The sequence below is a fragment of the Hirundo rustica genome, chromosome 6, assembly GCF_015227805.2.
Source record: "Hirundo rustica isolate bHirRus1 chromosome 6, bHirRus1.pri.v3, whole genome shotgun sequence".
NCBI lineage: Eukaryota > Metazoa > Chordata > Aves > Passeriformes > Hirundinidae > Hirundo > Hirundo rustica.
This window is the reverse complement of record NC_053455.1, coordinates 17299498-17310475: the sequence shown is the minus strand read 5'-3', so window position 1 is coordinate 17310475 and position 10978 is coordinate 17299498.

Here is a 10978-nt window from a genome sequence, read left to right as displayed (position 1 = left end):
ATGTACATGAGAAGAGAGACCTTCAGCCTTCCCACATGGCTGCAACATTTTCAAAACAGAAGAGCCACTTAACCAATGAAATAAAGCATGTTGGTTAAAAAATATTTCACATGCACTTTTTCTTGTAGTCTTGCCAACATCTACTAAATTAAACATCTACAGATCTGAGCACTTTCAACCCCTTTTGGAATCCTGCTCACAAACACGTCTTTTTAAGTGGTCCTCTGTAAATTCTCCGGGGTCTTTCATGTCTTGCTGTGCAGGCACCCACATTTCTCCCAGGGAAATCTCTCCAGTGAGCCTAACAGGGGCCCAGCCAAAACATCACAGTGAGGAGCGCTTGCTTTGTTTCCCAAGTGTTTCCTCAAAAATGTATGCCTGGATCCATCTTCTCTCTCCTGGGTACACGTCTTGACAATCCAGCTATTGAAGTAGCTCAATGTATGCACACAATAAATATGTCAACACATCACATTCATAAATTATTACAGGCAATACCAAATCTGCCACAAAGATTTTTGCAGCTTGAAGCTGTAGAAGAGGATCTTCAGCGGCAGAAATGCTGAAAAACTGAATGTGAAAAATAAGGTTATGTGTTAATCTCATGTAACCAGGATACAAGACAGCATATGCTTTATGGTTAGTAGGGAAAAAAAACTGGTAAGTATTGAGAAGCAGAATTCAGAATAATATAAAACCACTAGAAAACATTTATGAAGTCGTTCTGCTAGTTCCAAAGTTAGTCATAGCTAACTCTCTGAAGGAATCATTAGGAAGCATGGTAGTCCTCAATGTTTTGTAAAACTAGTTTTTCTTTTCAATTCTTTGATCAGTCATCCTGGAATTTACTCAGCAGTTACAGGTTGTTACTTTGGTTGCAACCTCAAAAATTCAGTCAGTTTTTCTGGCTGTTCTAGATCTAGCCTGAGACATAGGGATGTTCACTATACCTCCTCATGCACATCAGCATCTGTTTCCCAGGCCTTTTCCCTTCTCTGTGGTTCTCCCACTTCTCATCCTTCTCAGTGTGGCACCCTCTGTGCTACCCTCCCACCAAGCTGCTGAGCACAGGCAGCAGCACTTTCCTACGTCTGACCTGGGCAGGGTTAAGGATTTTGCTCCCTGGTGTAGCTTTGTTCTGCCTCTGAAGCGACTGAAGCTGCTGAAGCACCATCATGCCCTGGGTGACAGCACCAGTCTCCTTCAGCAAAATGTAACCCTGCTCAGGACAGACCTCAGCGGGTTCAAGCAAATATTTAACATAGAGATGGGTTGAAAATACAGAGCATCCCAGTTTGCCGTGGCTAAGGATTGGTCAGAAAGTGCTATGATGCTGCTCCAAGTGTCTTCTGCAACTGTCCTGACTGATCTCCCAGAGCTCTTTGCCAGGTCAGCAAATTCAGCCACTCCATCCCCAAATCTGCTTCAGAGGCTTTGGGCTGCCACAGTGCCTCAGACCTGGGTAGAACAGCACATGTATTAAAGTCAAAAGAGTGAAAAGTGGGCCATTAATCTCTTAATCTCTATTACTCTGGGATTTGTCAAAACCTGGGGCTTTACCTGCCATGATAGCTGTTCCTGACAGCTTCCCAAGACATGGCTTGGGCAAATTATGTCAGTTTTAGCTCTACTGGTGCCCAGGGCTGTGGAGGAGGAGCTTCAGGTCTGCTCTGGTGTTGTGCTAAGTTGCTGTGTGCCATTGAAGCTAAGTATTCATCCTGCAAGCCTGTGATTTGAAATTCCCATGTAACTTATCTGGCTTTGAGTTTCCCCAACTATGTAGATCTGGCTCCTTCCAGCAGTGTTTTTAGCATGGCCCCATACACTGGCCTTCACTGCAGCTCTTGCCAATCAGCCATTTTAATTCTGGCAGATATTTTTTCACAGCATCTTAGTTATTTCACTGGCTTTCAAGTTTTGAGATGAGTGGCATCTAATTATCTGGGTCTCTTTTTTTGCCTCTGCTTCTGATACTGTCTTGTCTTTCATGTATGTAAAGGGTAAATGAACAGGAAAGAGATTTTTACCACTATTCTATTAGTTGAGTATGCCAGCCACATATTCAATACTTTTCAGGTATTGATACCTGTATCAAAATGAAGGAACTGCACGTAAACAACATGGTGGCAACAAGCAATAAAATACAGTGTGGACTTGAGGGTTCATAATTTTTGTCTTGAAGTTTGATTCAGGTTAAATCCTCCCTCTCATTGCCTGCAACAATTCTTGTCCTACTCACATATCAATGGCTCTGGCTATGCAACAGATGCTGCATTTTGTGTCTTCACCTTGTTTTTCTCAAGAGGGAAAGTTCACAGATACTAGCTCCTGTACCTGTTTCAAGCAGTAGGGCTAGAGTATTGTACAGCAAAAACAAAACCTTCACATTTTATTGGAATTAATCAAAGACGGTGATCATGTTATCTTGTAAACAAGTTTTATATGCATCTTGTTAAGAAATGTAAGTCATAATAACACAATTACTCAGGAAACAGAACTTCTTCTGCCAATTTTTTGCTTTTCTTGCTTAAATGTTTATTCTGCAAGGTTAGTCCATCTGGTTTAAATTGTAGGATGGAAATCACAAGATCTACCCACCATTCCCTGATTTGTAATCCTGGAAAAGACTGTAAGTAGTTTGGCGACATAATCTTTCCCTGCTTCCTGCAGAAACAGATCTCCAGCTTTAGAGTAGATTGCAGCAGACAACAGTGTAATTTCAAGACAGATCCAAGGTACAAAATGGGCAGTTGATTCAGGTTCCTAGCAAGTCAGTGGTTAGCATTCATGTTGAGGTTCAGGCTCTTATAAATTAAGTAGGAATTAGCTGTGCATTCTACATTCAAGCCCGAACTTGGACACCACACCCCATGAAGTTCAGCAGACAGCTGGATGTCTGAATGTGGTCTCCAAGCATTTTGCCCTAGAGTAGAGGTGTTAATAGTTTGGTTCCTTCTGAAGTCTGCTGAATACAAATGCAAATGGATGCTGTGTGTGTGGCTACTGCAGAATTATTTGTTGCATGGTGTTGCGAGGTGATGGTCTCAGTACCATCAATGTACTATCTCTCAAAATCAGGGAAACATCATTGTCTCCGTTTTACAGGTGAGGCAAGAATATGCAAAAAGACTCAGTCACGCAGAGTCTTAATTCTGGGAGTCCTTCATGAGAGCTGCAACCACAGAGCCAGCCATTCCCTTGCTGAATTCAATGTGACAGGCTGGTACTGATATCTGATACCTAAACAGCACTCTCCTTGCAGAGTTCCCAAATCCCTTCACAAAAGTGGCTGAATAGCCTTCTTCCCAATTTGCAGGTGGAAAATAGAAAACCACAAAGAAATCTCTATGAAGGCTTCTTACCCACAGCAATTAATTCCTGAGTCAAGAGAAAGGTCAGATTTGTGAAATGCTTTGAGCTAGCTGGGTAGGACATTTACCAAATGTTAAGGCATGACTAAACACAGTTGCTGTTTGTTCATAAACTGTCACAGGATGCTACGTCTAACCACAGTGGAAACTTAAGAAATACCTCTGTGTCCTTGGTTGGTCAGCAGCAGGATGGCTTGGACATGCCAGGAAGACAAAGCACTGTATGCTGGCCTGTTTCAACCACGCTGGATAGAGCCAGTCACGTGGAACTGATAAGGGCTTTGAAGCTATCTGCCTGACTTATATAGGGTGTGGAGCAAGTTGTCATTTAGTGTAGAAATAGCTTCCTCCTGCTGCTGAGGACTCCCGGACGGTGTAGATAAATGTAGACGAGAGATCTCTGAAGTTAGGTTTTAGAAGATGAGGTTTATTGTAAGGGATGTGGAGGCCTTGCTCTGAGCTGCCAGGCTGCAGCTCGTGGCAAGGCCTAGGAAAGTGGGGGAAGGGAGAAGTAGGGAGAGGAAATTCCAAGAGAGGAAAGTCCTCAGGGAAGGGTGCAAGCAGAAAGAGAGCAAAGAGCAAAGAGACCGTCCAGCCCCTCTGGGACCCCTTATCAGGGGTCTTCAAGGTGGGCTGGAACAAGCCTTGGGCCAATGGGGTTACAGATACCTGATACTTCAGGGGAGGGGTACAGGTGTGGGATGAGCCATACATTGAGGGGTGAGACAGAACATTCCATTTGACCTCTGGGTCTGGCTGCAGGTAACTTTCAGATGGTCACATAACTGTTTTCCCAGAGATCCAGTATCTAATACATCTCAAACATCAAAACTTACTTTCAATTCTATCTCACTTACAGGTTTCTCATTCTCAGAATAGAGGCAATCATATTTATAGGGTTTTTTGGCTTCTTCCTTCCCAACAGGGTGTGGAGCAAGTTGTCATTTAGCCTCTTTCAGATAACTGATTTGGCCACTGCTTTTCATTACTAAGTAACCATCAAGATAAACAGAGATTTACTGCTTTTAAGGCAACGAGGCAAGTGATGCACACTTCACATGCCAAAGCAGACATTGATAGTCCTTCCAGTAGCACCTGGGGCTCTTACTAGTGGATAGGACTGAAACAGAGCTGGAGATCTGAACTCCTGCCTGCTTTAAGAGACAGCATATCCAGAGGCAGGAACATTGGATCTTTCTCTATGGTGGGTCATCACAGAATGTGGGACAGATTTTTTTTCTCTCTTCTCCCATTAATATGTATCTGGACTGATGCCACTGACACCACACATGTCCTTGTCACTCAAGAGATATCAGTGCCCTGTGCTTGGGAAAGGAGCACAGCCTTGGAACAGGTGGGGAGGGACTGGGGGGCTGGTGGTGGTTCTTGCACTGTGCAACTGCAGACAGAGAGTGGAGGCTGGGGTAGCAAAGGGATGGTAGGGTCCTGACTGTGGAGCATCCACCCCTCCGTGTCTGCGCCCAAACACTAGGGATAAAAACAATTTTCAACATTTTCCCTCACAGAGTACAACTCTCAAGAGAAAGTGGGGCCATTGTTTCGACTAGATAAGATAACTCTACAGTAAAATATTTGAAACAACAGAGGAAAATATGAATGCTGCTGGAGACAGGAGGCCACAGCCTGTGGACTCCAGCCAGCAGGTCCTGGCACTCATTTACTTGTGAAATTTTGGTTCTGTATCTGTTCTGTCACTACTGGAAAATGAGGTTATGACCCTCAGACTTGGGAGGCACAGACTCTGCTGCAGACTCTTTGAGACCCTGGGGTAGATATATGGCCTCTCGCTGGTTTAGTCTTCTCCTGTGAAATGGGGATAACAGTTCTTCCTTACTTCACGGAGCCTCTCCAGAGATAAATGTTAACAAGTGTGAAGCCCTCAGCTACCAAATTGATGAAGTCCACTTAAGGGCAGTAAACAGAGCAGAAGACACAACGTTGTGTGAGGAGGCTGGTTAGCCTGCATTGCTGCTCACTGGCTCTGACATACAGTGTGGTTGCCACCTTCTCCAATACCAGGATTATAGCCTCAAGGCGCCAGAAATTTCACAGCTACCCCAGAACATCTGGTACCTGGCATCAGCTGTTAAAATTTTTAGCCCAAGCCCCTCTTTCAGCTATGCTCAAGTTTTGCAGGGGCAGGTGTGCAGGTTGCAGACAGCACCTCCAAGCCTGCTGTACCATTGGATCTCTCATGCTTCTGCTGAGAAACACTCACACAACTACTAGTTTTACAGTATTTGTTCAGAATACCTGGATTTATGGTTGTTGTGGGAATTATAACTGTATTTCCTGACTTCAGTGCAGACAAAAATCTCTGCACAGAGCAACATGGTCCAGGTGAGAGTGGGGCAGGGCGGTGGAGTTGGTGCTAGCCCTGGGGATGGTCAGGAGGTTGGTGCTGTGCGCCTGCTGAAGCTAGAATAGGACTTAGATGATTTTTAAAAAAAATGCACATTTTTTTGCCCAGCAAGCATGCTTTCCAGCCATGCAGTCCTTTGTTCTCAAGTGTTGCTTCCTGCCTCACTTCTCCTGCAGGAATACTGTTGTCTCAGAGGCTCATCTGCACCAGGAAGGTGGATTACAGCAAGACCTTTTGCTTTTGACAGTAAACAAAGATGGAAGAACCACCACTGGGCAAAAACATCCAGCTATATTTCCTGGAAATATCTATTCCTGGAAAATGCAATGTGTTGAATAACAGTGTAGCTCTATACTGAAATACGAAGGATTTGGCCTAAAGATCCATCTGAAAAATGTCTGTTAGCTAGTACAGGCTGGGTTGCTTCAGGTAAAAATCAGAAACACACCAAAATTCTTACTCTTCAGAAAGATGTTTTCTGAGCCCCAGGGATAGAACGTTCAGGAGACAGGGGCTCAGGGGAAGTCAGGCTCAGGGAAAGCACCCTGCCTGCACAGGTCATGCCGCGGTGAGCGATGGCTCTTGGCCATCTGCGTGCTGCACCTCCCTGTGCTAATGAGGACAGGCAGCCATCACTGGGGCAAATACTGCTCCTGCACTGTTAAACACATGTGCAAGGTACATACGGTGCTGCTGTGGTTTTAATTCGCTTACTGGGCATTAGAATGTCTGAGGATGGCTATACTGGAGGATATGCCGGCATTGTGCTTGCCAAAGGGCGAAACAGAACACTCAAGGAGATAGAAACCAGCAGAGAGTTCAAGGTTCTGCACTTCTCACTGAACTTCCTTCTCTGGACAGTGTTACAGCTCCACAAACACACCTCCTCAGCCTTCCCCATCCAAGAAGTGTCCTCTATATGACTTGCTTGCATCAGAATTAGCAGTTTAAAATATTCAGATATGCCTCCCACTTTTGGTTTTTGTTTTTATTTTCCTCTTCTTGGCTGATCCTAGAAATACTGATAACGTCCCTCTGCAGGCAGGCTTATCAGGCAGGAGTGTTTGGGTGAGCTGTGAAAAGCAGCACATTCACTAGTTGTTAGAAAAATCCTCTAATGCTTGCATAGCATTGTTCCGAGGTGTGTAAAGACACACACATATGTTATGGCTCATTACGGGAAATGCAGCAAAAAGAGCAGTTACACACAGACACTGCATTTAAAGCCATTTGCTGCAGGATTTGCAGGGAAAAATTGAAAGGGAAATTTGCTCACAGAGAGCAGGCTTTGCTTTGAAACCAGGCTTGCTGAGCTCAGCCGAAGCAATTTGGGATCAAGGTCTCAATTCTCTGCAGAAGGGACCTCAGGCTCTTGTCCTGTAAGAGATGACAGAATGGCTGCACAGCAGAGGAAGGTGAAACTCCAACAGGACTTGCTGCCAGTGGCCTGACAGCTATTTCAGCCAGGGCTCTGCCCAGCCCATCACTGCCCTGGCATGGGGTCTGAGCAGGTGTTTTGGGGCCCATCCCCATCCCCTGCCCAAGGCTCTGCTGGGAGAAATGCTCAGGCTTTGCCCCAGCTCAGGCTGTCAAAGCCACTTGACCCTGGCAGCAAAGGTCACTTGCCCGCTCTGCCATGTCTCCAAGACCTGGAAAGGGGAGGTGATTTCAGGAAAAGTGGTGCCACAGGCAAAGGAGCAGGAAAACACCTGTGACCTGAGGACAAGATTGTCAATTCCATTTCTTCCCTGCTCCATGTCCTGCCCAAGTAATGAAATGAAAGGGACATGGGGACATCAAAGAAGTCTGAATTATGTCACCACCACATCCCTAATATACTAAAAGAAATTTGGAAGAAACCTCCTGGGAGGTTAAATCAGTAAGCCATTGCTAAAATTATAAAGGGAGAAAACTTTCCTCAGGAATCAGAAAACACAAGGTCCTCAGATGGATCAAACAATCAAAACATTTTGCCTTTTTTTCTTCAAGTCAAGAATGAATCAGCATATATGAAATATTTTTTAAAAATGAAACCTTCACATTACTCAGCGTGCTGTACTAGTGCAAGGTGGGGGCAGGGGGGAAGGGACTGTAACCAACAAGATACTTTAATGAGAAATGGGGAGTCTCACTTTACCCCTTTTCCCAACAGAAGAGATCAGTGAGGTCAGATCTGGATTTATCCCCTCAATTCTACACTGGCATTTGAACTTAGCACTGCAGCAGTAGTTTTCATGTCTCCTCCTCACTTGTTCTGTCTGAAACTCCTGGAAGCTGAAGGTTGGTCCAGGTTGTAGCTACTGATGCTGCCTCATTGCCTTAAACAAAAATCACAACAAAGACTAATTTATCCCTTCTTTGACAAATCTTAAAATGATAAGCAGTGAATCTGGCATTGTTTCTGCCCATGTTTTGTCCTGAGACTTAAAAATGTAGTCTGAAGGTCATTGGTCTAGATAGTGTCCTCCCTAGAAACCACACACAGGGCCTTTGCTCAGCCAGCGAGTCAAGGTTGTCTCAATTTTCTCAGACTTGCTAAACAAATGGGTGTTTTTCCCACTGAGGCTGTTCTGCCTTCTGTTCTGAAAGAATGGGACATGTGGGTAGGAGAAGCAAGAGGCTGCTAGAGTCAGACTGGGAGCTTCAGGTACTGCAGATATACACACATATCCAAGAAGCAACATCCTCATACTTCAAAATTTCAACCTGGAGGGTTCATACTATTAAAGGAAAAAATTTTTTTTTTAAATTTCCAATAGTGCCCTCTGTGATCACAACCTATATTGGAGGGTCTGTGGTATTTCTGTAATGCAGGATGGCTGCATATTTGCAAATCGATGGGCAAAAGACTCTACATTTGCAATGATATGAGAGAACACGGGAGCTGTGATGGAATCACTCTGACCAGTATCTGTTCTGTCACTCATCTTCTAGCAATAATAAATGATGGGTCTAATTCACCAACATTCACATCTAGGTTTTATCTATATAGAAGTCTCAAAAAGTAATCTTCCATTGCCCTGCAATGAAACTGGCTGCATTTTTTTTATGAACTGTGCTCTAAAAATGTGTCTGTACTTGTTATCACCATGCCTTGGTTATGAAAGCCTAATGCCAAAAAAATGAACTTGCTTACTACATTATCAGGACATGCTGGGATTTTTTTCTGTTTTCACCATCTGCTTGCTTTCATATGCTTTCCATTACTGAGACAGCATATTACACTGCTAGCAGAATTAGGAAGAATAATTTAGCTCCCAAAACAAACATGATAGTAAATTCAATGGGTAACATTCTGCTCTCTCTTCAGTCTGTGCAATCCACTGAAGTCTGTTCTGTGACACCTAACTGGGTCAAATTATTTTCTTAATTGTAAAGGTGCAGCTCCAATTGACTTCAGTGATCAAATATGGGTGTAGATGAAGGAGAAAGCTGCTTGCATTATGCCTAACATCTAATTTAATGGAAAAAAGGATTTTCTTTTCTGTGGTATGCTACACTTTCAAGCTACTTACTGAAGTAGGTGCATTCTATTTAAGGCTTATCGAGCATATACCATTGCACAGAAATTGCAAGGAAAGGTCTCTCTAGGCTGCTGTGTCTGCTGGGTGAGAGCAGCCAGCAACATGAGACCAGCAGCAAGCAAGAGGCCCTTTGAAAAAACACTTGTGAAGGGCTGACTGAGGAGGGGCTGAGCTCTGCACGTGGGCTGGTGGGAAGAGAAGCATCCCGGCACAACAGTCCTCATCTGCTGGGGATGGCAGCTACTTCACCTTCTTGTGCAGAAGGCCTGGGCCCAACAGGCTTAGCTGACTGGCCTGCCTTGGGAACTGTCTGGTACAGACTCTGTACTTGGGGCTGGCTTGTGAAGGACGACAGGGGACAGACTGAAAGCCTATTCGCATTGTGTGAGAACAGAATTTTTGTGCTGGCCCAGCAAGGAGGTGACTCTGTGGAGCAGCCTGAGGAAAGGGAGAGCCAGCCACACCTGGTGATACGTGAGAGAGGGAGGCTCCCCAGCACTGCCACACCTCTCCATAGCGAATGTTAAGGAAGCACCAGCTGGGGAGTGCAACCCAGCTGCCAAGGCAGCACAGGCAGCTGGTGCAGGGGAGTAGCAGCATCACCCACTCCCACTCAGCCACTGAGCCCTCTTCAAGGAGGAGTTCTGGTCTTTAAGGTTATACTTTCAGGGAGGGAAGAGCTTGTGCCAGAAAAGAGACTTGTTGAGCCTACCACTCCACCAATGGTGTTGCTGCTCATATCATGAATTTATCTGAGTGCCTTTGAGACATAATCACACAAACCACATATTTTTCAGGGATCACAAGCAAGGCTAGTGCAGGCTTTGTATTAACAAAATAGAAAACTAAAGAATACGTTTATATATTGTAATTTGGAAAATGCAAGCACGTTAGCAATCTGTAATGCCTTGGCTATTCCTGTTTTTCTTACACTCAAAGAAAAATATGATTCTGCTGTGTATTCTCTTATTCTGCTGGGGAGCCATGCACTCAGCTTTCATGAATGCTCTTCAGTGACAAGATGCTGCTCCACCCCTTAGTCCCAATCACTTCCACTAGTATCTCCATATTAGTCTGAATTTAAAAAAAAGTAGCAAATTGAAGAGGTTCACTCCACTGCATAAAAGCAATGCAGGAGGACTCCGAGGTGAAGCTGAACATCTTCTCTTTATTGCATTATTACAGAGAACAGAGAAGCACCACTTGTCATTGGCTTATGCACTCTCCATTCTGCCATGTTTCCTTGTTTTCAGGTTTCACCATAAAGAACCAACTTTATCTCTGAGATTAATTGAGTACATGACTGCTGCTTCTTTTCACCCATACATCACCATTTTCAATGTTCTGAATTAAATCACAGAATCATAGAATCCTTAAGGTTGGAAAGGCCTCTAAGATTTTTTGAGTACAATGATTAACCAAACACTACTATGTTCACCACAAAAACCCTAAGTGCCACATTTACACATTTTTTGGAACACTTCCAGGGATGGTGGCTTCATACTTCATTGTTCCAATGCTTGACCGCCCTTTCCGTGAAGAAATATTTCCTAATGTCCAATCTAAACCTCCCCTGGCACAAGCTGAAATCATTTTCTCTTGTCCTATCACTTGTTACATGGGAAAAGCGACCAACTCCCACCTGGCTATGACCTCCTTCAAAGTAGTTGTAGCGAATTATAAGGTTTCCCCCAAGTGTC